The sequence below is a fragment of the Aythya marila genome, assembly GCF_965140915.1.
Source record: "Aythya marila genome assembly, chromosome: 1".
Taxonomy (NCBI): Eukaryota; Metazoa; Chordata; class Aves; order Anseriformes; family Anatidae; genus Aythya; species Aythya marila.
In genome coordinates, this window is record NC_139042.1 from 133,989,459 (window position 1) to 134,016,801 (window position 27,343).

The window sequence follows — 27,343 nt, forward strand, 5'->3', positions numbered from 1 at the left end:
CAAGCCACAATTCTCTGTTGAGCCAGGCTGGTCTTCTTCCCCGCCAGCTCGTCTTTGGGCACGTGGGGACAGACCGCTCCTGCGCCATTAAGATTTCCCTCTTGAAGAGCGCCCAGCCTTCCTGGACCCCTCTGCCCTTCAGAACTGCCTCCCAAGGGACTCCACCAACCAGTGTCCTGAGCAGCTCAAAGTCAGCCCTCCAAAAGTCCAATACAGCTGTTTTACTGGTCCCCTTCCTGGCCTTGCCAAGAATAGTGAACTCCACCATTTCGTGGTCACTCTGCCCAAGACAGCTCCCGACAGTCACATCCTCCACCAGTCCTTCTCTGTTTGTGAAGAGAAGGTCTAGTGGGGCACCACCCCTGGTAGGTTCACTAACCAGCTGTGTCAGGAAGCTATCTTCCACGCTCTCCAGAAACCTTCTAGACTGCTTTCTCAGGGCTGTGTTGTGCTTCCAGGATATGTCAGGGAAGTTGAAGTCCCCCACGAGTACAAGCGCTGAAGATTTTGCAACTTCTGTCAGTTGCCTGTAGAACTCCTCATCCGTCTCCTCATCCTGGTTCGGTGGTCTATAGCAGACCCCGACCAGGACAGTAGCCTTGTTGTCTCTGCCGATCCTAACCCAAAGGGACTCGACCTTGTCATTCCCAGCCTCGAGTTCTACAACCTCGAAAGACTCTCTAATATAGAGAGCCACACCAGCACCCCTTCTGTGCTGCCTGTCCCTTCTGAAGAGCTTATAGCCAGGCATTGCAGCACTCCAGTCATGAGACTGGTCCCACCATGTCTCCGTGATGGCAACCAAGTTGTAGCCTGCCTGCTGCACGATGGCTTCCAGCTCCTCCTGTTTGTTACCCATGCTGCGTGCATTGGTGTAGATGCACTTCAGCCGGGCCATTACCTTATCCCCCGGCCTTGCCATTGTTCCCCCTGGCACAGCCCCAACAATCCTTGCTTCAGCCCCTTCTTACCTAGTTTAAAGCCCTCTCAATGAGCCCTGCCAGCTCCTGGCCCAGGATCCTTTTTCCCCTAAAAGATAGGGACCCATCTGCGGCCATCAGGCCAGGTGCTGAGTAAAGTGCCCCATCAGGAAATGAGAACAATACAAAATAACAATATAGTTTGTCAGCTATGGAAGACTAACTCAGACTGCAAATAAGATGCACATTTTTTAAAAAGTATAGTCTTACTGGCAATGGAGTGCAACTTTACTAGAAGAAATAAATCTACAGAAATCTAGAAGGTTTTCAGGGAGGCGAAAATTTACCCAATTACATCCAATCAATAAAAGTGGCAACAATGATTACGGCATTTTAATCCAAGTCTTGTTATGCTTGCCAGCTCAGAAGATCAGAGTGAGGAGACTTGAATGGTAGAGATATATAAAAGAGGCCAGGAAAATGACAGAGAGAGAGAGAAAGAGAGAGAGATATCTGGTGCATCATCCACCAATCAGTGTGGATTATCATATCACCTACGGTGATATGGCGTATCATGACACCAGTCAGTGGATGTATATATATATGTATATACACATACACATATAAATGTACATATAGAATCACAGAATGGTTTGAGTTGAAAGGGACCTTTAGGACCACCTAATTCCAACCTCCCTGCCATCGGCAGGGATACCTCCCATCAGACCATGTTGCCCAAAGCACCATCCAACCTTGAACACCTCCAGGGATGGGGCTTCCACAACTTCTTTGGGCAGCCTGTTCCACCGTTTTAATTTTTTAATTTTTATTTTTTAAAAGACAACATTTGAAGAAAGACAATTTTGTTGTTGTTGTTGTTTTCTTTTTATAAAATTTGAACAGCATGTAACAAACCCAGTGGGAAAGGCAAAGGGCCTGGAAGTTAAGAGATTAGGTTTTCTTCCTTCTTCTGTACATTGTTGATTAGCTGTGTGGTCTAATGCACCAATTTTAATTTTCAATGCACCACTTCAAGCTTATTTGTGGTCAGTGTGATGGAAAGGAGAACACCCATTCTTTTCCCTTTCCCTTGACAACCTATTCCTAGCCTTACACCACCTTCTCTTTTCTACCAGCAATTGCAAGTGTCACTGCAACTACATCATAAATTAGGCTGAAGAAATAGTTTGGGAATCACAGTTTAAGAGGGTGGTGGTTTCCCTTTCCCCCCTCCATCCTCCCCCGGCATTTCAACATTTCTACTATGAGATAGAAGTAATGGTCCTTATAAGTGATTTGCTGTCTTTTCACAGAACCAGGATTATGTTAGGAATATTGCTTTCGCTTGCAGAATATGCAACAATGAATGATTCAAAGAGAACCAAATTCAAAATAAAGGTGCTGTGATGTTATGATCAAGGAGAATAGACATTAGTATGAGACAATGGGTGGGTAGCTTTTTGTTCCAGCTGACAGAGCCTGTGGTTGCACTGCACCTTCTAATCTCACCACCACTACAGAAACCAAACTCATTTGCTTTTAACCGCCGCCCTCACCATGTGATCACTAGATGAAGTGATTAGATATATGTTATCAGATCATTATACAAGACTACTCTTCAGCCACACACTGTGACATTCTAGCTCATTCTTTGCTGCTACGTACACTGCTTTGGTTATACATATGTTTTTATCTTGCAGTGTTTTCTTGAAAGGAATCAGTGAATCATTTGAAATAAAAGCTGCCAAGAAAAATAACCATTTCACATGGCACGATTTTATGCAGAAATATTTTCTCCTCTTCACTCTGAAGGAAGGGTAAAGCTATGTTTAGGTGAGATGCTTGAAATATATTGTACTTTTTTGTTGTTATTAGAAAGAACAAAAGGTGCTAGCAAGAGGATTATTAAATACATCAGCACAGTCTCACAAGTTAGCTCTGTGCACAGAACAACAGAAAATTAGGCTAGTAGCAATCCAAGAGATCATCTAACCCATCTTTCTGTCACAGGATTAAGTACACCAAGTACATTCTTAGGAGAAGTTCACAGAATCTTCACCACCAGAGGCATTTTCCAGCCTCTGAGGGAGATTCCCTTCCAGTGTTTGTCCAATCTCATGGCTAGAAAGTTTTCCTCTACCTAACTTGCAGCTCCTTTGCTTTTATTCAAGCCCATCCTCTTGAGTCCAATGGACCTGGAGAACAATTTGCTCAGGGACATATTAGTTACACCTCTCTCTGTGTCAGCCTTCAATTAACATATACAAAAAGAGCCATCATACCCCCACTCAGTCTTCTCTTAGGTTCACAACTTCTACTTCTTGCAATCTTACCTTTAAGAACACATTCTCTATACCTCTTCATAAATCTTGCTCTACAGTTTATGGAAAGGATATCACACACTTCTGTGGTGTGCCTGTAGTACTGTTTCAGCTTCAGTTGTTTAATTCATACTTTGTTAGTGCTCAGAAGGTCCTATTAAATACCCCTGTGCTTGCCAACTCTTCCAAGTTAGATAAAATTATGACATCGCAAATGTGCGGAGAGCCACAGGGCTTCTGCTAAATCTCACAGTTTGTCAAAAGATATGTAGGTATGTTATAATCAGATAGGAACATCTACATACAGACATAACAATATGCCATACAGACATAAAAACATGCCACCACATGTGACATAATGAAGGACTCCTACTCCTTTCCACACCAATCTCCAGCAGGTCTTCCAATTTTAGTGATGTAGTGGGTTTAAATGGCAAGTTTTTGGTAGCAGGGTGCCATAGGGGTGGTTTCTGTGGGAAGGATCTAGAAGCTGCCCCATGTTTGGGAAGGGCCCCACTGCTGACCAGAGCCGAGCCAATAAGCGATGTTGTTTTGCGCCTCTGTGAGAGCATATTTAAGACAGGGAAAAAAACGCTGTGCCACACTGGGAGTGTGAGAGGAGTAAGAGACAGCCTTGCAGGCACCAAGGTCAGTGAAGAAGGAGGGGGAGAGGTGCTCCAGGTGCCGGAGCAGAAGTCCCCTGCGGCCTGTGGTGAGGACCATGGTGAAGCAGGATGTCCCCCTGCAGCCCATGGAGTACCATGGTGGAGCAGGGTTTCATGCTGCAGCCTGTGGAGGAGACCACGGTGGAGCAGGTGGACCTGTACCGACAGAGGCTGCCGCCTGTGGAAGACCCCTGCCAGAGCAGATTCTGGGCCGGACCTGTAGCCCGTGGAGAGGAGACCACACAGGAGCAGGTGACCTAGCAGGAGCTGCTGCCCGTGGGGGAGCCAGGTTGGAGCAGATTTCTCCTGAGGGATGGACCCCGTGGTACAGACCCATATCTGGAGCAGTTCTGGAAGAGCTGCTGCCTGTGGGAAGCCCATGCTGGATCAGTTCATCAAGGACTGTATCCCGTGGGTGGGACCCCACAGCACAGGGGACAAGAGTGACCGAGAAGGAGCGTCAGAGAAGAAGCGCTGTAGACTGACCATAACCCCCATTCCCCCATTCCCCTGCGCCACTCGGCTGTGGTGGAGCTCGACTGCCTTACAAACTTACTTGTCTTTGGGTTGCAGTAGCCAATGTAGTTCCATTTGACAGAACTTTATGATATGGTCTCGCTGATAGTGTTGTATATGTAGTGGTAATTCGTGTCGAGAAAATGGTTGATATTAATAAAGAAGGGGGAGATTTGGGAATGTAGCCATGGGGGTTGGAAAACCCTGTGACTGAGATAACATTAGACTCTTAACGACGAGGCCATCAGGAATATAAAAGAGTTCAGAGGGAACAAAGAAGGGTGATTCAGGAGACTCCATGCAGTCTCAGGTTTCTTGTTCTCCAGATGGTTTCTTGTTCTCCAGCTGTTAAGGCATGGATGTTTCCGGATGTTTGCTGTTGTTGTTACATTCAAAGTTGTTTGACCAATGAAAAGTTGTTTTGAAAAGAACTGCTGTGGAGAGAAGAGTATAAGAGGGGAGCCTGCCCTCCAGATAAAAAAAGGCAACACGATGAAGTTACATCAATAAACAAGCAGGAAAAAGAAGTGAGGGGGAACAGGCTGGCAGAACAGAGACCAGGACGGGAACAGGCACTTTGATTGCCTCATGAAGATAGGTTCGGCCAAACTCAGCAAACTGCTCAGAGAAGCTCATACAGAAAGTCACTGGAAACAGGCGCACTGGAGCTGGAGAGAAGCTCGAGCTGAGAGAAGCAGACCCGTGCACACAACTGCCTCTCGCTGGTAAGCAGTTGCGCATTATGGGGAATCATACGTCCTTAGGAACAAAGACTGTCCTGGTAACCTTACAGCTAATTCTCCTTATTAACAATTGGACAGTTTATGAGCCTGAAATATGGGACCAAACTGAGGTCAAGATGTGGGACTCTGCAACTAAAAATGACAAGGTTGCAGTGGGATTGCTCGGCACCTGGCGAGCAGTCTCTGAGGCCTTAAAGAGCCATGTGGACCCACAGTCACAAACGTGTGGCTTGCCAGATAGTGAGGGAGCTGCAGGCTCCTTTACTGATCCGACTGCTACGCCATCGGTCCCTCTGCTGCTACAGCCATCAAAGGCCTTTGCTGTTACGCCCCCTGTTGACCTGAACGTGCCTTTTGACCCAGGCCTATTGGCCTTGAAAAGGAGATGGATATGCTTTTCTTCAATCTGGGAAGAACGGGATACATAAGGCCTGAAGACAGAGTTGCTTGACAACTTAAAGTGAGACATATTGTTCAAAAGGAATGGGAAATGGAGACTGTTAAGTCATGGAACTGAAAGGATTGTTTGTTACCTTTTCTGATCATGAATATGTATAGGCGTACTCCATTTTAGTAAGTTATGGAACTTAAAGGATTGTTTGTTACCTTTCCTGATTGTATGTATATATATAGGCATGCTTGCGTTTAGTATGTAAAGCAATGTTCTGTATATTTAGAATGTTTGATGTTTGTGTGTGCATGTTGGTGGAGCGTAGACTCCCTGCACACCCAGCGCTGTTTACTTGCCTTTTATACCTTTTAGAAGTATTTGTTTTATAAATATTACAAAATTCAGATTGAGTTGAGACCTCATTTATAACAATAGCGACAATTGCTTCTTCTTCACCTTATACACCAGCATACAGAAAATCATTGACAGAACATACCAGCTGTAAATAACACACACAAAGTATAACATTCATCATGAGTGTTACGCAGCAAAGATTACTAGCAAGCAGTACTGCAGTCATGCAATCTGTTTCTTCTCCTAGATACTTCAGAGTCCAAAGAAATGAAAAGAATAATAGTGGAGATTGGGTACTATTTCTATTTTCCAGAGAGAAAATGATGCATGGAGAAGTTACAGTCATAAACGAAGAACATACCAGATTTGGGAACTGCACATGAGGTTTCTAGATCTGATGACTTAAACAGGAAACACTGATTAAAAATACCATGCTCCTGTGAAAACTGACCAGGTTAGGGGAAACTGAAAAAAACAGACTCATTCTCTATGAGAATATAAACTCATTTGATGTTTAAGTAATTTTCATACAGTTTACATATGAAAGAGTGCCTGGCTAGGTAATTTTGCTTACCCTACTTAATAGTCAAATTTGAAGTCATTATAAGCCTCAGTGATGCCTTTGGTCCTAGTAAAGCTGGAAAAGCAGAGTCAGAAGTCCAACTTAGGACAGGAACTAGATGCCTGCCATTGTCTCTGAGATACTCCTGCAAAATCTCTAACCTAAGGAACTCGAAGGAGAATTACTTAACCAGTGTGTAATTAAATATACACCTTAATTTATGGAAAGATTCTGATGAAGGACACCAATAATGCTTTAAACGATCCTTGCAGATTATTATTTTTTTTTAATCACTGTTAGATATCTTAGAATAGCCATACCAACTTTCAAATTTAGAGACAGTGAGGAACAGGACACAACTTATATGTGCTAAAGAAGCCAAATAAGAATGTAGAGTTTTGAATCACTGGAATGATTTGATTTTTTTTTTTTTTTCCTGGAAATTGTGGCTGATTAACTACATTTCCTATCTGCAGCAACACCACATTATATACATTACTTCATCACGGTCTAAGTGAAGAATCCATTATCAGCACAGGGAACTGTTTCTCACAACCTAATCCCAATGATGCATTCTTTTGGGTATTTCAGAAAAATGAAATTGGTTAATTTATTGTCATAATTTTATTGTCCTGAAATACCGATAGTGTTAGCTGTTTTATTTGAATGAGCAACAGAGAAAACTGGTTGTAAAACTTCGCATATGACCAAAAAAAAGCTGGTGCTACAGCTTCTAAGGGGGCACACTATGCACGCAAATTTTATAAGCAGAATATTACTTTAATCTTAATATCTCTATGGGCTTTCAAGGTCTATTTGCAAACGCCCTATCTATTGTCACAAAGTTTTTTGGACTCTCTTGTCTAATAAAAATATAATCTTTTGGCAGTTACCACAAACACTCATTATGGAGTGAGATTCTTTTCACTAACCATAAGACTTTTCATGCCCATTGTGTAATGTATTTGTCAGTATGGATGAAGTCATATACCCCAGACAATCAATTGTGTCTTGGGACAGTAAATGACATCCAAAATATGCTGAATTATGAAATCCTTAAATCTCAAGTATAGTTGAACTGAACCTAATGAGGTCTCTGAAGTGCAGAGAAGCTTTTTGTTTAGGCTTAACTTACTTCAGCTAGAAGTTCCAAAACTGAATTCCAACCTTCCCACAACAATTTTTTTTTATGCTTCTCTATTGCATCGAGACACTGTTCATCTTGTTGCCTCATCCAAAAATGTGATATAAACACATTTTCTGAAAATTATGTGTATTTGTGACACATTTAAACATAGCAGAAGTGAAAGATTAGCCTAATCACTGGAACTTCAAACTGCTGTAGCCTGTCCCCGCCTTCCTTCCTTCCAGGCAGTATTATACCTTGCTACAACTGTCATAACTATAGTTTAAACATTCTAATTTTCTGTTTACTGGCCAGGCTGGTAGCACCATTAGAGGGTTATATTCTAGTTAGTTAAGGTCACCTCTATTCTTTCAATCCAGTTCTCTATATTTCTTTCCCGTGTAATTTAACTGATAAAAGTTTATACAAGTTCTTGTTCTTAAGAAGTCTTCTTTGAGCAAAAGAGCCTATTTCCTGGTTTCCTACTTGACTGTAGCATAAACCAGAATAGGTCATTTTGTCTACACTGCATAGAATCATAGAATCATAGAATACCCTGAGTTGGAAGGGACCCATAATTATCATCGAGTCCAACTCCTGGCACCACACAGGGCATGCACCAAAGCAACCACAAAGTCAGGTAAAAAGGTTGTTTTTTAAAAATGTGAAATGTTTCACATTCTAAATGCAGACATTGAAGAATAAAAACAGGAAAAAAAACCACAAATGTTGTTCTAGAAATGTCTAAGTGCTTTTTTAATTTCTCTTTAATTTATAGAGCAAGAGAAATATATGTTGTCCTGGGTCAAGTGAAACATTCTTTGGTTGACTTGACAGTTTTTTCTTCCTTCCTTGAAAAAGCAAAACCATTTCTGTTTAACCCTATTTAATGTCACTCTGTTCCCCACACAGTATACTTTATTTTTTCCATATGGCCACTCAGAAACCTAAATTAAATGACAACTTCATTACATTGAAATCAATGACAGAATTTTCAATAAAAGAACAAAGCCTGGAAGTTTTGTTTCTTAACAATAGATTTTTGGTAGTATTCCTGTAGGTTAGAAAGAGGCTACAGTTAAATTCCTATTAAAAACTTGTCTGTCATACCAGTCACAGGTCAAATTCATTTTTCCATTTCCAGAACAGACTGCTAGATATTTGAAAATGGACATGATCAAAAGTTTATCTTAGAGGTAAACTTCTATATCCCTATGATTAGGGGCTCTGGAATGTCTGGAACTAAAAAACAAAACAAGCAAACAAAAAAAACCCTGAAAATTCTTTAGTTACTAGAACAGTGAATCATTACAGTTATCTCATTGCGTCTGTTAAGTGCCTACTCTTCTCTGGAGCTCTTGTTGGCACAGATACCTTTTAGCTCAATGACTTCTATTGATTAGTTGTAAATAAATAGTAAATGCTGTTTGACTGGTTTAACATTCTATTTGTTATGTCATCTCTAATTTTGTATGTCCTTTTGAATCCCACTTCCCAATAAATGGTTTCAATCTTTTCCATATTCTTTCTGGAGCAAGTTTAGTGTCACATGTCATGTGAGGAATATGGGAGAAATTCAAGAGTCCTTGATTATGAAACTAGGACTGTTTTAATAAAACTTGCATCATAATGCTTATTACAAATACATGCTTAGAAAATGAAAGTGTATTGAAACATCAATTAATTTGAAGAAGTAGGAAATGATTTTGAAATGTTTTTATTTAGATTGATGTTAACATAGGTTAAAAATTGTTTTCTTCAAGAAGTTGCATCATAAGCAGTTCAGAAACCCTATCAATTAGAAATACCACCCAGGGAATATCAAAAAGTCAGTTAAAAGGAGGCCTTGTTCTTAACTTAATATATTCCTAGCTAGGAGCTATTTGTTCTCTCTGGATACTTTTGATCTGTATTCCCATCCCAAAACCCACCCCTATCTTTATACCAGTTGTATACTGAAAATACCAAACTAGCATGGTTTAAATGCAATTTCACCTTGCTTCTAATCTCTAGGAATAGCAGCTTCTGAAGGTGATTTTAAACAGATGAATTTCCAAAGCCAGTCATGCAATTCGTTATCTTCCTCATAAGGTAATTAAAAATAATTGGGAAGCCCATTCCAACTTATACGAATCACAAATCTCTCTCAGTCTAAAAAGAAAACTCATCTTGTAGTATAGCACTGATTAAGGAAGAATTTGCCTTAAGAGAATAACATTTTGGAAAACATTTCCCAGTTAATCAGGCTTGCAGCTTGATATTGCACCAAGACCAAGCTCTACTTAATCCTTTGTAGAAAGGTTCACATAACCAAGTTAAGCATCTGCACTGGAACTGCATTCTAATGTCATAAACCTTGTCGCAAAGGAACTCTTCAAATGAAAACTATATCCAACTGTGCACAGAGATGAGACCAAAGTTCACCTGAAGAAGTAGTAATTTTTTCAGGGAAGTCAAGAGGCAGCAATTAGAATTTAAACATCACAGTTTGCTTCTTTGTAGGGCAGTCACTTGATAATTTATAAAGGTAAAAGTTGCAAAAAGCACACATCTAAGAATCGCTGATATATATATCAAAGTGTAAATGGATCTGTTTATCTACTAGAAAAATATCTGTGATCTTCAATTAGATGAAGCAAGTCATAAAGAAATCCAGAGAGCATTGTTTATTAAGTAAGCAGAAAGGAAAACTGTATAGGAATGAAGACAAATATGACTGTTAGTGTTTATAACCCAACAAGCTATGAGAAGAATCAAAACAGCAGCTTATGTGATGGCAATACACAGATTTCTAAAGATCTCTGACCAACTGCTAAATGTCTGCAACACAAAACAAACTGATGCACTTAAGAGAGGAGACCTGTGGGGATATCAGCTCAACAAACCTGAAACAAGCTAATAATAAAGTGCTGTCTCAATTGCAGCCGTATAACACCATCGGTTCAGAAAAACAGACATGTGAATGGCTAACAAAGCATTTGCAATTAAAGTCATACATTTAAAATTTTGGTAGTTGAACGGTATGACTACCCCAACAGACTTTTTTTTTTTTTTTTGAAAGCTGGTATTGCAATTAAAAAGGCAGCTCTGCCATAGAAGTACGTATGCAAGATTTCAAAGCCAATAAGGGACCAAAGGTGTTGCCAGTTAACCTGAGGTGTTTGGGTTCTGTTATTTGTCTAACAGGTGGACGAAGGCAACAGCCAACTAAATTCGGCCTTACACAGCATACCAGCATGTTAGTGGGTATCTGAAACTACTCACAGATCACAAACATCAGTACCACCAGGAACATAAATGAAAACTTCCATCTTTGTCTCAATACAAGAGAATAGCATCCCAGTTATCTATGTTTTCTCCAGAGTCAGGCCTCTTATTGCACAATTAAGCTATTAGCTCACAAGAAACCAGCATTTCCAAAAAGAAGAGATAAAAACAGAATGGGGAGCCAGATGAGATCTGTATGCCTCCTACAGCACATCTTCTGGTTACATAGGCTGGTCTTTCAGCATGGGAGGAAGTTTCTTGCAAAGAGGTAGACAAAGGAAAATGTATGTGCATGTCTTTGTATTTAAGAAATAAAATGCAATGTGAGAAGTCTAAAAGCCACTTGGTTTTATTACAGTAAGTTTCATAGTGGGCATTACAACAAAAGCATATCCACCAAAATGGATGTATCAACCTGTCAACACTACACCAGGGCACCAAAATAGCCTGCTACTTTCTATCCACCATCCATGCTATTTTAATTTGCCTCTGTAGTTGGAGCATGAAAAACATTCTGGAATGGTTTGCTGTACTCTAAAGAAAAAATACAAATAATGAACCTTAAGTATTTATATCATACAACTTACTGATGTCACACATTCTTACCACAAAAACCCAGACTGCAGGCTTTTTGGCTTTCAATAAAATTTATTCTTGAAAACAAAAACTCTTCGCATATTATGTATAATTCAAATCGTTCTGTTATGCAAATCCATAATTCATGTTGTTCATTCATATGAAAATAAACATGTTTATTCTTCCATTGACTCAACGCTAAAAGGAAATTAATGCAACCTAAACCTACCTAAAATATAAGTAAAAAAGTGAATAGTCAATGCTTCAGAGCTTTCTTACTGGAAAAAGGCAATTGGATAAATAAGGAAAGCTGTTTTTCACCAGGAAAATCAGCAGTGTTGCCATACAAAATGTGTACTGGTGCAAATACATTAATATTTTCTCCACTGTTGCAAACCTGATTCAATCTGAAAGTGTGCATCAAGATTATTTCCAAATATTTAGGTGCTGACTACAGACTGCTTAACAGCCTCAAGTGGTACTCTCTTTTTTACCTTTTCAGCTACACACAGGCTAAAAATCTATCCGGTTGCTTCAGCACTCCATGACCAATTGATAACTTAGGTCTCAAGCTTGACAATCAAGTACTACAGAAATACATGATAATTACAGCAGTATTGACAGGTCAGTGTAAGCACACCTTCTTTCCCCTATGTAAATACAATTCTGCCACAATACTGCAGTATACAAGTACCATTTCAGTCTGATTTATTCAGGGTTTGCTAAGTGAGAGCTAGATTTGAAAAAAAAATCAAAGATCCTACTTTTCTCAATGGACATGGACCTCTTTGATGTGTCACCTTTCAAAAATCAGCTATTTTAAAGATAAAAAATGTTTCTTCTATTAACTAAAAACAGTGTAACTTCTATTCAAATGCTAGAAGATTTTGCATCTGAAGAACGAGTGCATTATGTTAAAGTGATTTCCCCTCATTCCCCTTTTGAAAGATTCCTCTACCATTTTGGGACAATGTATTTTCAAGAATTCATCTTAAGTGACAGGGAATGCTCTTGGATATTAATGTTTTGTTTTGTTTTTATTTTTTTTCCCACCAAAGTATTTCTGAAGTATTTCTGGGTTTTTAAAATCTGTATATATTCATACTGACTTAGCAAGCAAGCCCCCATTTGCATGTAGTAGATCAATTTTCACCCACTGGATTTTGCAAAGTTATTGTTACACTAGACCTTTTGGTCACAGAGAAGGATTCTGTGTTGGAGAAAGTCAGAACACTCAATGCAAGCAACACACAGGGGCAGAAATCGGTTGCAAAGACTCGGCAACATTATTGTTTTTAATTAAATTACAAAAAAAAAATATTTATAAAATTAAAAAAATATATAAAATTATAATTAAATTACATAATAATATAATATAATAATATTATAATATAATATATTATATAATATATTATATAATTATTAATATATTATTATATTATAAAATTTTAATTAAATTACAAAAAAAACCTTGCCACTGGAAGTTTAATGTTACATGTACTTCACAGCACAATGGAAATTACATTTCAGGCTTTTCTGCTTTAACATTTATCCTTAGTTGTTTGTACTAAAGTGATTCAAAATCAGTTACCTAATTTTCTTAAATGATTATGGCTAGGAGCAAGCCATAATGCTAGGAACTCCTACTCCCCCGTTGAGCGGTGCTACACCTGTACCAAAAAGGCCATAGAGGTGCCCACTCTACTGCAGCTGTTCCATGTAATTTGCAAAGTAGGAGACATACTACCCTGTATGATTTGATACAATGGGGCCTTGTTTTTCGGCAGATTCTCGTAAGATTTGTTATGTTCCACTAGAGTAACTTGTGTTACCCAGACTTTTTCTGAAGTCTGAGAAGAGCACCAGAGAGGCTCAGAAAACAGGAGGCAGTCAGAATACTGGGTAGTCCTGAACCTTGACTGACCAGCAAAGCAATGAATTACATTACTGTAATGCATATTACATATTTGGTGTAATAAAAACTTTTAATTTTGCTGAGTTTATGAAGATGTGTCCACTTACCAGCTTGATCACTTGGAATCTGCATGAACTAAGCTGAAATCATGGTACATTGTCACAAGCTGCTAGATATGACAAGTCAAGTTTTCAAACCCACTGAAAATATTTTAAAATTTACTCCAAAAACCTTTTTACTATCTTTCAATAGTATCACCTAATAATTATGTCAAAATATAGTGCACTACATAACAGAAAACAAAACAATAATATGAGATAGGTTATCAATAAAAATGAGTAGTGAGAAGATGGACCTTTTATTATTGAAGAAGGAAGCCTCTTAGCAATATGATGCATAATGAAAATGATGCTGCACATATAAACCAAGTTTACACAAAACATAGGCTAGTTTCCAACTGAACAAGTATCTATCTTCAGGTGATAAAAGCACATTTCTTTAAGATGTTTAGGAAAATGTATAGTTAAAAGTGTTAGCACTTATTCACTATTGATAAATGAACTATGAGGTACAGGGAAACTTTTTGAACACTGTAATGGATCAAATAATTTTCTGCCCTAAATACACTTTGAAACCAGGACCAGTTGTGCAGGATGAAAATTCAAAGCCTGTTCCAATTCTTGTAAAAATGAATGCATCTGGAAGACTTAAAATATCAACAATAGTATTTTGTATTTCCATAGTCATCACCATAATATAATTCAATATTTAGCCATGTTTTAAGTTGTCACTTTACAGACTATCTAAGCAGAACCATTCCTATAGCACTGGAAACACTTTCAGAGTTTTGTTATCCAATACTTCAGATCCAAGTGACTCTGCTAACATGTGCTTCATTTTGGCACACATCTTTTTAATCAGTACCATGCAACCGGCACCTGTGTGATTTTCACTGACTCATCTCTCATTTCCCCAATCTCCCATCTGCAAAGAATACTGTTAACAACTATGACCAACCAAATAGAGCAAGACACAGAATGTAAGACACTTAAAAGGAATAAACAAAATACTTATTTACTTATTAATTAACTGACTACACAATGCTGCACATACCTGTGAAGTCTTGGATTTTCTACACACTAGAGCTCTGTTGTCTCAGCTTGCTTTGCTTGTCCAAGATCAACTTCTTCCAAAAGATGGACTGAGTATTTATCCAGTATTAGATATTAAGAAGAAATGGATACTGGGAGTAAGTCCTCTGGATAAGCTTCCATTATCTAAAGTAGGGACCATCTACTGTCTCATCATGATGGACTGACTACCTGTGACCATTGCTCTTGCTCTCCGTCTCTAGATCCAGTTATTTCTGGTGCTCTTGTGGGAAGAACTGCTGTGCTCCATGCTTCAATTCTAAAATCAAGTACATAATAGTATTCTGAGAAGGAAAACAAAAATAAAAACAAAAAACACATATGCAACAAAAAAATGACTCTAGGACAAGAAATCTGTTCTACTGTATATTTGATGCCTCTAGTAGAAGAAAGGTAAGTTAGGGATTCCTAAGCAGAAATCCCTTGGTAGATGTTCAAACTGCTGGGATGCATCTCACCTGTCTTTATAAAATGTTCTGCAGATCTAGATCTATATTCAATTATTGAAGAAGAAAGCACTTTCAGCATGCAAATCAATATGAACATCTCTATTTGGAATATATGGAACATATAGCGGATGGAGAGAATTCCATTGTGCATGAATACATCCAGTTTAATGAATCACATCCTACCTACTAGCACCAAGAACCAACAAGTGTATGACGGGTTTAGAAAACCTCATTTCTGAAAGTAGTCGATTGTCTTCTAAGTATTTTTAATTCAATCCAGCAGATGGGACCAACTATAGAACATCCTAACAGGTAAGTAAGGAATACTGCACTGACACCAGGCTGTGACTCCAATATACAACAGGAAACCAAGAAAGACCACAGGAAGATGAAGGCTTGACCATTTGAAAATAAATGAGGATTTGTCAAATGAAGCAAATCTAAACACATGGTGGACAGCCACATACAATTTGCAAAGAACTCAGGCTACTACAAGCAAAAGAATTCTGATACAGAAGAACCAATCAAATACATAAAAAAATAAAGAGGAGAGAGATCTGGGGAGACAAATGATTTCAAGTATTTCCTATGCCTTAGGCAGTCCAAGCTGCCTTCTTCTTAAAGCTCTTAGAAAAACAGAACCTTTATGCCTTGTTGGTACCCCCACGAGAGAATGTTTTCTGTTGCTAGATCAGAGAGAAAAAAAAACCACACCACCATGACCACAGCACAAAGACCGCTTGAATATTTCTGCTGCTAACCAATCAAGCATCTGACTGTTGATATGCTGTTTTTCTGATATAATAGATTTCTGGTAGAGACCACCCTTAGTCCCTTTCTTTGTGACTCCAGGTCTTTTTTCTTCTCCCTCTCAACCACATACCTATCTCTTGCAATTGCATGTTCTCCAGCTGTTGCCCTTGATCCCAAAACTAGTAAGGCAGGCTTTCCACAATCCTGTTGTCACTCCTCCTTCACAACCTCATTTGGCTGTCAAGTCTTGCCCATTAACTCCTCCAAAGACTGTTGCAGAAGGGCACCAAATACGTAGGCTTAGTATGAGAATTTCTTGACCAGATTTATTTTATAGAACTTAGGAGTTCCAACTCCATGAAATGGTATCAAGCCCTTAGACATACACTCCCTTATACTGAGCTGATTGCCTCTTCAAAGTATGCATGGCTTGGCAGAACACTTCTCTGCCTTCACCCGGAAATCATTCACATAGAGTCCACCATTCAAGATACCAAGTCACTGAGGGATAAAATAGCAAATGAATTTCATGTCAGTAAATGCAAAGCAATGCAGGGTTGAAACCTCCTCCCACCACTAGCTTTACACAGTGGTGGCCTCCAGCATAGCTACTGAATCTTAGAAGGGAAATATGAAATCAGAAATAAATAATCTTATGCAAGTCAAATAATTCTACACAAATGGTGATTCTGTTCTCAGTAGCAGTCAGCAGACAGAATTTTAGAAGCTGGTGGGAAATGAAAAAAAGAGAAGCTCATTATGTCATAGTATAAATTTAGAGCTCATCTACGTATGTAGAGCTGGAAGGGGAACAGGAGAGAATGAGGACAGTAAAAGGTGTAAAAGACTTTCTGTACGCATGTAATTAAATGGACTAGGAAGATTCAGCTGTGAAGGGAACTCATAAAAGTCCGTAAAACCTACAACTGCCATGGGCAAGCTGAACAGGCAGTAGTCATCCACTGCTTCTCATAATACAAGAACTGTAAGCTAAATAGCATTGTCAGAAAGCAGTTCTAAAATAAACAAAAAGATGTGTTTGCTTTTTTTCCCCCACACAAAATACAGCTTAACTGGATTTTGTAGATGACAACAGCTTATATTCTAAAAACTATTAAACAAATGTCATCGGTAAAGCATCCACCAATAGCTATTAAACTCTAAGCTATGATCTCTGATGCAAAAGGTACCTGTGATGCAGATGGCCAGAAGCTGGGAGAGCATATCTATTTGTGGAAATGTCTGCTTTACACCATATGATATCTACTCCAGCCAGCATCGGAGCTATGACAACAGGCTAGATGGATGTTTAATCTGACCCAAAATGTCTATTCTTACATTTATTTTCTGTGTCATCTACCCTATCCAAAAAATATATATATATAAATACATAAAAGTACAGTCCCCCTCACCCTGTTTGCCATCCTTACAAAATGCCTAAAAAATAATAATAATAATAACTCTAAAAGAATGGATTAAGAGTTCAAAGTCACCCTTAATGGTCCCCAAAATGCTGGTTTTCTGAAACCCCTTGATACCAATTGGTAACCTCTTGGTATCAACGAAGTTGCAACCCAGGGTCAGAGCATGCAAGAGAACTCTTCAAACAGACTTTTACATCTAGAAAGTAGATTCCTGTTAAAGGACAAGCCCCTACACTGATGCAGTTATTACTGTGTGTATAGGCAACTACTATCTAGATAATCGACTTAAAATTGCCCTATACCCTACACAGGGTACACAGCAGGCAAAAACTTCAGAAGACTCCTGTGAAGTGATCAACTTGTACATTGCTTAGTTGTTAAGACTCTGCAGGAAAAAAAAAAAAAAAAAGGACTTGTTCAGTCCTTAACTTGCTTCTAAGAAAGCAGCTGATCCCTTTTGTTATCATAAGGAGACAGGAATAAGAATCTTTCCGTGGTCTTTTGTTGTTCCCAATCTAAACCTTATATATATATATATATATATATGTATGTATGTATGTATCTTACTGATCAGCTGTGTGTTTTGGGGGTTCTACTTTCTATTTCATTATTTATTTAATGACAGTGAGACTTCACTTCTAGCTTAAAGAAGCATATTCTTCAGACTTTATTTCAGCCTTCTAATGGGAAAGATCCACAGCTAATTATTCATACCATTACAGTTTCAGAGATCCTTCACTCTTGTGATAGAACAAACTTCAGCATTGCTTAGCTGCTTATTTACTGATGTCTTTTAATGCACTGACAGTCTTGCTGCAAAGTCTGGATTCCTTTCAGAGGTGGAGGACAGCCTGAGTTTCTGGCATCCCAATGAATTTCTGTTAGATCCATCACCAATAAGTCCTTCAAAATCCAGGCTCTGCATTTATTTTATCACTACATTTGTTAGCAGTAATGAGCTGTGCAACAGATGGCTTCCTTTATTGGGTCTGCTTTGTTACTAATAACTAGCAAATTAATTTAGGTGACATCCTATTCCAGGCCCACTACCCCTCAAAAGGAAAAAAACCTTCATACTTACGGATTGCATTCAGATTGGATATATAAACTACATGTGAGATAATGCCACCATAGAACCCAATTAGTATCTATCAAAAATGTTTTTACAGTTCATACTAACAGCACTTTTTTGTAATTGGATAAAAAAGTTCGTGCAAGCATAGCCAACATGGTTATAAGATTCAAATTACAAAGTTCCTTATGGACCACATCTTACATTTGCTTTCAAGAAAAGGATACGGGTAATCTACTGTCTTAAAATTAGCTCTTTCCACCCTCCCTTCACCTCTCCCCCAATTCATGGTTTCTGAAAGCCTTCACAAACTCTGAATCTCTCTGGCTTCTCAGTCATGGAAAATGCTTTTGTGCAAGAAGACAGGACTTCTCTTCAGGAAAAGAGGACTTGGCTGTAATGACAACTCTGGAACCCGTCTGATTGTATCATGTGCTCAGGATCTCAGTTCACAAGAAAACACTTTTTTTTTTTTTTTTTTTTTTGGGGGGGGGGCGGGGGGGGCGGGGGGGGAGGAAGGCATTCTGCGTCACATATAAATTCTCCAATATAAGGCTATGCAACCGACTGTGTTTTTTTTTTTTTTTTGTTTTTTGTTTTTTGTTTTTGTTTTTTGTTTGTTTTTTTGTTTTTTGTTTTGGCAGCTAAGTTGGAAAAAATTAGAGAAGACATTCATGGTGATATGGGATAAACATTTGTTTAGTTTTGGTGCTTGAAACTAAAACACCCAGAACATTTACTTCATACCAGACAGAAAGGAAAAGCAAAGGAAATAGAAATTTGGCTCACAAAACAGGGAAAGATTTTCCTTGTTCTAACCAGTGTTGCATAAAACCAAAACCACTGCCACTGTTCCTAATACAATTACCTGGGATAGATACAAAGAGGAAGAAGTTGAGTGAATTTTGGAAGCTTGTAGGCAGCTGCTGGACACCGTAACTTTCATTTGCCCAGCCCATGCCATCAGTTTGCTGCAAAACAGTCATGACTGACTTTGGACATTAAAACAAATGGCAAGATTCCTATTACTCTCCACCATGTGGCTGCCTAAACCCACCTAAAGAGGGATAGGTGAGATAACTTAGAAGGCAGAAGGAACAGAAAAGGAAGAGAAAGCTCAGCTTTGATTGTGAGAAGTGACAGCACAACAGTTTTATTTACATTATTTAAATGTTATACATTGCTTTTAATTGTTTGTTGTAGATAAATATATTATGCATAAAGTTGCAAAAACAACTCTTGCTTTTAATGCCTAATTATCAAAAAAGAGACACTGATATAAACACAGCCTGCTTAAGAAAGGTGCCGACTTCACTGAGAATATTGCTCCTCTTATCTCTCCTTAAGAAGCACCTACCACCAAGAGTTCATTAAGATGTGAGACAGGTGCAATACAGAACACATCTGAAAAGCATGCCTGTATTTTTGTAGTTCTTGCTTGATGTTTTCAGGGCGGACTATAAATATCAGTGATTCAAGACTACTGGATTAAATTTCATACTTCAGAGAAGAATGAAAGAGAAAAATAATCTGTTAAATGTTAAAACTAAACTCTTGTGAATATGTGTACTCTGTATTTCAATTCCATCACTGCAGGAGGTTTAGGAAGCTGTTACCTGTGTTCGATAGGTAAAGTGATACGTTTTGTTCCTACCAATCTCAATCATTTGGATTCACATTCATGACACTGCCAATCTTCCACTGAAGTCCAATGTCAGAAGATGTAGGGAGAGGGTAGGTAGAGTTGATAAATAGTTATTATAAGGGTAACAAAGTCTGGATCAAAATTTGCCATAAGCAGTAACCTTGTTGTACCCCTCATATTATCACTGAGAGATTAGAGCAATTAGAAAATTACAAAATGAACATACGTTATGAAAATTCATTTTAATGAAAGCTATGCATGTATGCCTATATGTGTCCATGTGGATATATATTAATTTCTCTTATGTGTAACAGATTCTAGGAAAAAAAAAAGGAAGGAGGCTTCGAACTACAGCCTTAGGGCTTAAAGTGACTAATGATGGATAGAACTTTCCCTGCTATGAGTGTGTCACTGAGAAAGAAGACAGAAGATAGAGACTCTCTAACAAAGACAATTAATAAACTGCACAGCTCTCTGCCAAGAATGACCCAAAAGCGTGGGAGTGTAGTGATAAAGAGTAGAAAGGCAAAGAAGCATTATTACTGTCAGTTCCCTTCCTCATAAATTTTACATTGTTATATTTAGATTACTGGCCAGGAGTGCATCCTGATTCCTGCATAGGGGACTCACGAGGGTTTGCTTTGCATGCACAATTGCATCCCTCACAGATATGGGGCTTGACCCCGCTTCCATTCAAATATGGACTTATAAAATTATAATACAAGTCTTGAAACAGTTACTTCAAATTAAATAAAAGTTTGAGCCCCTTCATGTGTGCTCTTCTACCCTGAAAAAAGGTGAATTGTTTCTTCATTGCAAGATGGGCTTCTAATTTTTAAATACATTTCTATTTGTGAAGCTCCTAAAAAGTAAATACTAGCAACGCATGATGTGGGCTGGTTTCTAACATAAAGTATACACCTCTAGAGTCAAGAGACAAATGGTAAAGTCCACTCAGAGCAAAAAAAGAAGGGAACAGGAATGAGAAATAGTGAAGAGTGACTGAACCTGATTTGTGCAGCAAAGATCACAGAATCACAGAATTGTAGGGGTTGGAAGGGACCTCAAGAGATCATCAGGTCCTACCCCCTGCCAAAGCAGTTTCCCTAGAGCTGGTTGCCCAGGTAGGTGTTCAGACGGGTCTTGAGTATCTCCAGAAAAGGAGACTCCACGACCTCCTGGAGCAGCCTGTTCCAGTGTTCCGTCACCCTCACCATGAAGAAGTTCTTTTGCATGTTGGTGCAGAACTTCCTGTGTTCCACTTTGTGGCCATTGCCCCTTGTCTTATCCCCACAAACCACTGAAAATAGGTTGGCCAAATCCCTCTGTCTCCCACACTTAAGATATTTGTAAACATTAATAAGATCCAGTCTCAGACTTTTCTCAAGGATGAACAGACCCAGGTCTCTCAGCCTTTCCTCGTAGGGGAGACGCTCCAGGCCCCATATCAGCTTTGTGGCTCTCTGCTGGACTCTTTCCAGGAGATCCCCGTCTTTTTGTACTAGGGAGCCCAGAATTGGACACAGTACTCCAGGTGAGGCCTGACCAAGGCAGAGTAGAGGGGGAGGATCACCTCCCTTGACCTGCTGGCCACGCTCCTTTTAATGCACACCAGGATTCCATTGGCCTTCTTGGCCACCAGGGCACACTGCTGGCTCATGGTCAACCTGTCGTCCACCAGGACCCCCAGGTCCTTCTCCTCAGAGCTCCTCTCCAGCAGGTCGTCCCCCAGCCTGTATTGATACGTCTGGTTGTTCCTTCCCAAGTGCAGGACTCTGCACTTGCTCTTGTTAAACTTCATATGGTTTCTTCCTGAACTTCATTTGGTTTCTTCTTTAAAGATGCTGACCATACAGCAATTTGTACACTTTGCCACTTTTCTATTGATAGAACAACTTGAAATCTGTCACAAATCACAGATTAGAAGCAGAATAGCACCAAGCCCAAAGGAACCTTTCCATTTGCCATGAGTCCTGGAAGGGTGACAGGACAGGATGTGACCCAGTAACCATTGCACTGGCAAATGCCCCTGCACTGCTTACATGGCTACTGAGTTGCTTCATATGGGAATTCACAGATTTACCCAAACAGAGATGAGAGCCTGCAATTAAAAGCGATAATTAACAGTCTCTGACTTGCGTGTATAGAATCTCCTTGCATAGTTGGATTCAGTGATTGTTTGTTCTCTGGCTAGAATCCAGCTTCCTAAATCCCTGCCAATAGTATTTCTAAATATGAAAACTCAGTAGTATGTTGATCAGGGAAATGCTGCTGCGTCACCATACTTTACAACACGATTGCAATGAATTACTCTTAAACTGTACACAATCAAAAAAGATAACAAGCATGATTATACTGAACTTACTTCACAAACACGTTTACAATATTGAGAACAGCCATGAACTAATTCCTCTCATGACTTTTCAATTCTAGCCCGATCTGTCAGTGAGCAAAAAGCCACATAGGCATGTCAAAACTTCTATACCTCCATCTGTATAAAGGGAATTTATTTCAGGTGCAACTGAACACATTGCATTTAGAAAAATGAGTCTTAACATTTTTCACAAAACAGCAATGAAAACTGTCCTGTAAAGATGTCATTGTTCTGCTTCCATTCACACATGCTTGACTTTTTCATCATTTTGAATAGCTTAAGTTCTTCATGAAGCTTCATTGCTTCCACTGACAATACTTCTGCCTTTAGTTTTATGTTGTCTTCTATGGCTTTAGAGTAAACCACACAGCTTTGTACTGAATTTCTGCATTTGGGGATATTTCATGTGAGTAACTTCTCATTTGGTCAACTTTGGAAGCTTTCTGTCCACATTATATGCCATGGTTATACTGGAAAGACAAGACAGGAACAAAAAAAAAAAAATCTCAACTGTGTAAGAAAATGCCAGTATTTTGGATTTTAATGTTTTTTGAAGATTCATATTTGCTATTTACAATAAAGCATCTGAAGAGAACAGAATTTCCCTGGAAGAGTTTACCACTGTAGAATTTTTCCTGTGTTTTTGAATGGCAAGATGACCTACCTGGGAAGTGACATAATGGGAAAAAATGTCAGCCACACACTTTCCAAGACAGAGTTTCTTTTCTTTTCTTTTCTTTTCTTTTCTTTTCTTTTCTTTTCTTTTCTTTTCTTTTCTTTTCTTTTCTTTTCTTTTCTTTTCTTTTCTTTTCTTTTCTTTTCTTTTCTTTTCTTATGTTCAAGAATTGTTGGGCAGAGGAGCATGTTGATGGTGGATGCTTTTAGGATTCCACAGGAGAAAAAAAAAAGAGAGAAAAAGGGATGCAATCTCCCAAACTCTCACCACAAAAAGCAATACAGTACAAGATGAGAAATTACCAGGTGAAGCATGGTTATCAAAGGAAGTGGTGTTCTGATTACCACAGGCTGAAAATTATGTGGAAAATCAGCCCTGGCACTCTCGTATTTGGGAATGCTACACAGATGACAAATGCACAACGTATATGGCTCAAGTGACTACCTCCCCGCCCCCTCCTTGCACCTCGACAGCTATGTAACAGTGTCTCTCTATGGGCAAAAATAGCGAAATATAGGGATTTTGGAAAGCAAGCACAGAGCTGCAGAGATCTACAAAATACATTCCTGGAACAGCCTACTTCCAACAGGCTCTAGGTACTTCACTTGAACTCCTTTTAGAGAAAATGCCTGTAATTGAAAAAGTTCCTCTGTTAAGGGAACCACTGGAACATCTACACGGTAATCACAAAGGGTTAAGACCAAAGCGGGGGAAAAAAGTGCTAAGCTAAAAATACCCAGGATATATAGAAAAATCAAATTGTTCTAGTTAGGAATCAGTCTTTCTAAACTATCACAATTCCCAGCAACAGGACGCAATCTTTAGTTTTCCATGATAACTTCCAAATGTACCCTCATCAGTGTGGGAAAGGGCCTTTTGTTTCTCCAGGTGAACTGAAATCCCTCTGCCTTTTCTGCTTGAGGCAGTGAATCCTTTGTGTAATAGTTACTAAGTCACACTTCACTACTTCCAGACCGTAGCAGGACTGGAATTCTAAGGGACTGAACAGTGCCAATTAGAATAAGTAAGATTTTAATCAGTGACATGATCAAGCCTCAATTGCTTCTCAGAGCAGGCAGAACTGGCAATCCTCCACAGTCCTTCCAGGAATGTCCTGAGGTTTGTTGTTTGCAGTCCTTTGTCTGCAAGCATGTTACTGTTGAGAGGTTTGAGGCATAAAACAATGCCCAATTCTTTGGTGTAGTGTTATAGTCCAGTTCTTTTTTAGGAAGTTTCTTTCTAGCTACTGAAGTATGTTTAGGAACACAATTTGTTCCTGTGGCAATCAGCAAGAATTTTGCCATTCTCCAAATAGAGCAGGAACAGATTCCCTGTCTGCAACATCAGACACCCCAGCATTAAGTGACAAAATTGTGTGGGCCTGCTAAGCTTCACTAGTGTGAAAAGGTCAGTCCACAAATCAAGAGCCGCAAAGGGAGAAGCGTGCAGATTCTTGCTGGGGCTGCTGCGCGCACAGAGGCTAAGTCCCTCCCTGTCTTATCCCAAGAGAACATCACAGAACAGTACCTTAGCTTACACTCTGAGCACACCACTTGGTGGGTCTGCCAGGCTGTATCTCTTGCTAGTGAAAAAGCCAAGGCAAATCAGTCTTACCATAAAAGTGTAATACTAGTCAGGTGAAGATAAGGCAGTTTAGATGTAGCATCAGCATCAAAAGGTTTAGATGCCATCTGAACTCATGTAAGTACTTAACGGCTCCTCTCTGTAGGCTTTATATATAGGCAAGGGATATTGAACTGTAAAATAGGGAATGCTCTCTATTTTGCTTGCTGTGTATCAGTTTCGTGGGGGTGTGTGGAGTCCATCTTCCTTGCTTCTATTTTGGTGAGGAGTGTTATATGCACCTAGAGTACCAATAAAAGCAGAAATCCTCTATCACAGGAACTGCTAATAGAGAAATTTGCCTATATTTTTCTCCACCATAACCAAGAAAAAGAAAAAAAATCAGAGTTAAAGCACTGGAAGAAAAAATTAACTGCTCCAAAGGTAGCACTATGCTGCCATTAGATTTTCAAGATAGCAGAGGCTTCTGAAGTCTGTTGGATATTACCTGGATGGCAAAGCAAAGACAGGATATGGCAAGGATAAACAGTTTGTCTCTTTCTTGTCTTTTGCCTCTCTCTCTAGAGAAGTCAGTCCCTCTGAATTAAAATTACACCACAGACATTTCCAGTCACCAGAGGATGAACTCAGAATCACACTCTTTATAATTGAAGCTAAGTAAGGCACAGAAGACTTCATACTGGGGAACCCACAGAGGCCAGCAAATAGCTCTTTGGTTTTGTTTCAGAGCCTTTGAAAGGAATCCTTTTGTTCGATATTTCTGAAGCAGTAAAGCAGTCTGGTCTGCTCCCTCTCAGATTTGATTCAAACTTCTGTGATTTAGCTTCTGCCTTTACTGGGCTTCTGGTGACTATTAACACCATTGTTTCTACCCAAGTTGCCACTATCTAGATCAATCTTTTGAAATGTCTGTCTTCATAGAGTGCCATATTTCTTCCCGAATTTTTAAGTTCTTATAAGCCTCCACACATTCAGGAGGCCATACCATGTTCAGCAGGACTTTGTGAGAAGAAAGATTTGCTTTGCACTTCAGACTTCCTATAGTCTGTATTGCAGAGATGCACAAACTGATCACTAGCTGGGCCCTACAACTACTGACTCCACTATTAGTTTGAGCAGTAAGACGATTTGAAAGTAACAAATCTGAGCGGGTGTCTCCTTTCATCTCTCTATTTTGTAAGTAGGAAACAGATCCAGGTCCAAAATTTCCAAACTCACCAGTGAATTTGTGCATGTCAACTTGCAGGTGCGCAACATCAGGCATTTTAGAGACCTGGGCTTTTCCCCCTCCAGGTACATTTTAAAAAAAATAAATCTTTGAGTTGTGTCAAATTCGGGCCCTAAAATTCTAAGTCACTTTGAAATCATTGTACAGAGTTGATTAAAAATAAGGCAAGTAAATGAAAGGATCGAAAAGAGATTTCTAGATCTTCTCATGTAAGAGATCTCATCTTTAAGAGGAATAAAATGTCTCAAACACAAGAGCTTTATTTCACCTTCCAATAATATGCAAAAATACTATATCAGAATTTAGCTGTCAAAGTAAGATAAAGCAAAAAATGCAAATCTACCATATAAAGCAGAAAAGTGGGCAGTTTAATAAAAGTCCGGTTTTCATCTGTAACCTTTCCTAGGAAAGAACCTTACCTCGATCTAAAAGCCTAGTTTATCAGAAATCACCACTATCCATTTATAGGGTGATTTTGAAAAGTAAGACAAACAAAAAAACATAGCTGGACTTACCACCAAGTACATCATATTTTGAAGTGTAAACATCTTTATAGTAGTTTATCAAGAGCATAATTAAGCTCCCAGCTAGAACAATACAGAAACAGTTCTCATACCTTCCTAATGTCATTACTTACTGCTGTCAAATGTAGCTGTATGCTTTATAAGATCAAAAATGGTACTTGGAAACTCCTCTGCCTTTCTCCTACTTACAAACACAAGAAAAGGAGAAAGAACAAGTAAGTATTAAAAAAAAAAAAAAAAAAAAAAAGATTCCACTTCATTTCTTTAGTGCTGGTTTGTGTGCCACTGACAAGCTCCTTCCCACTAATATGCACATTTTAAATTCATGATTACTCTATTTTTACATACAGAAAATTAGTACATTCACCCTGACAGCAAACATACATGTTCAGGAAAAGCGGGAATGAGATATAATTTATTTTCTAGCCCTTGAAGGATAGATATGTGAACTCTTTCTCTGAGAGTCTTCTATAAATATATTTAGCAAAAGAAATTTTAAGGTACTAGCATTAGAAGCAACTCCTCCATTACCTCTTCACACTGATCTGTAACAATCTTACTGCCTCTCAGACAGTGGCTAGAGATCATGCCAAGACCACAGTGACTGATACAGAAAAAAATGCTGCCTATCATTTCTTGTTATTGTACCGCAGTAGCGTTTTGCTGCTCCAGCAGAGATCTCTCTGGGCACAACAGACTTTACACTGGAGATCCTACACTCAAAAAAAACAAGACTGAATGAAAATAGGAGGATGACAAATGGGGGAATGATGAAATATAGAGGTAAAGCAACTTGTACAAAGTAGATCTGTTACAGAGAAAGGAGCTCAGCCATCTCCACTAAATACTGGTCTTGCACATTATTCACCAAACCACCTGAGGGACTTCCAACACCACAGAAACAAACAACACTTAAGTCTACTTCTACATGCCACCAAAGTTTAAGCAATACATGGCTTCAGCAACACGTAGCTTCTTGAATATAAACACTGCCAGAAGCATTTTTGTTTTAGAAAAAAAGTGTACATTATATCAAAGTTATGTTGGTATACTACTGAGTAAAATATAACATAAACCCATATCATCTGTACCTATGGATTTAGCCTT

General features: G+C 39.0%; 1 protein-coding gene across 6 annotated transcripts in view; it reads right to left on the reverse strand.

Annotated features, from left to right (window-relative positions):
- The window catches only part of SHISAL1 (shisa like 1), a gene marked incomplete at its 3' end in the record, with an annotated part of 79,617 nt that overhangs the window by 49,756 nt on the left and 2,518 nt on the right, over positions 1-27,343 (reverse strand). The window contains exons 2-3 of one of the 6 annotated variants that reach the window (XM_082752742.1): positions 22,889-23,102; positions 14,470-14,766 (exon numbers count right to left, since the gene is read on the reverse strand). The exons of 4 other annotated variants lie outside the window; for them this stretch is intronic. The remainder of the gene's footprint in view (positions 1-14,469; positions 14,767-22,888; positions 23,103-27,343) is intronic. One more of the 6 variants, XM_082752741.1, reaches the window with a different exon arrangement.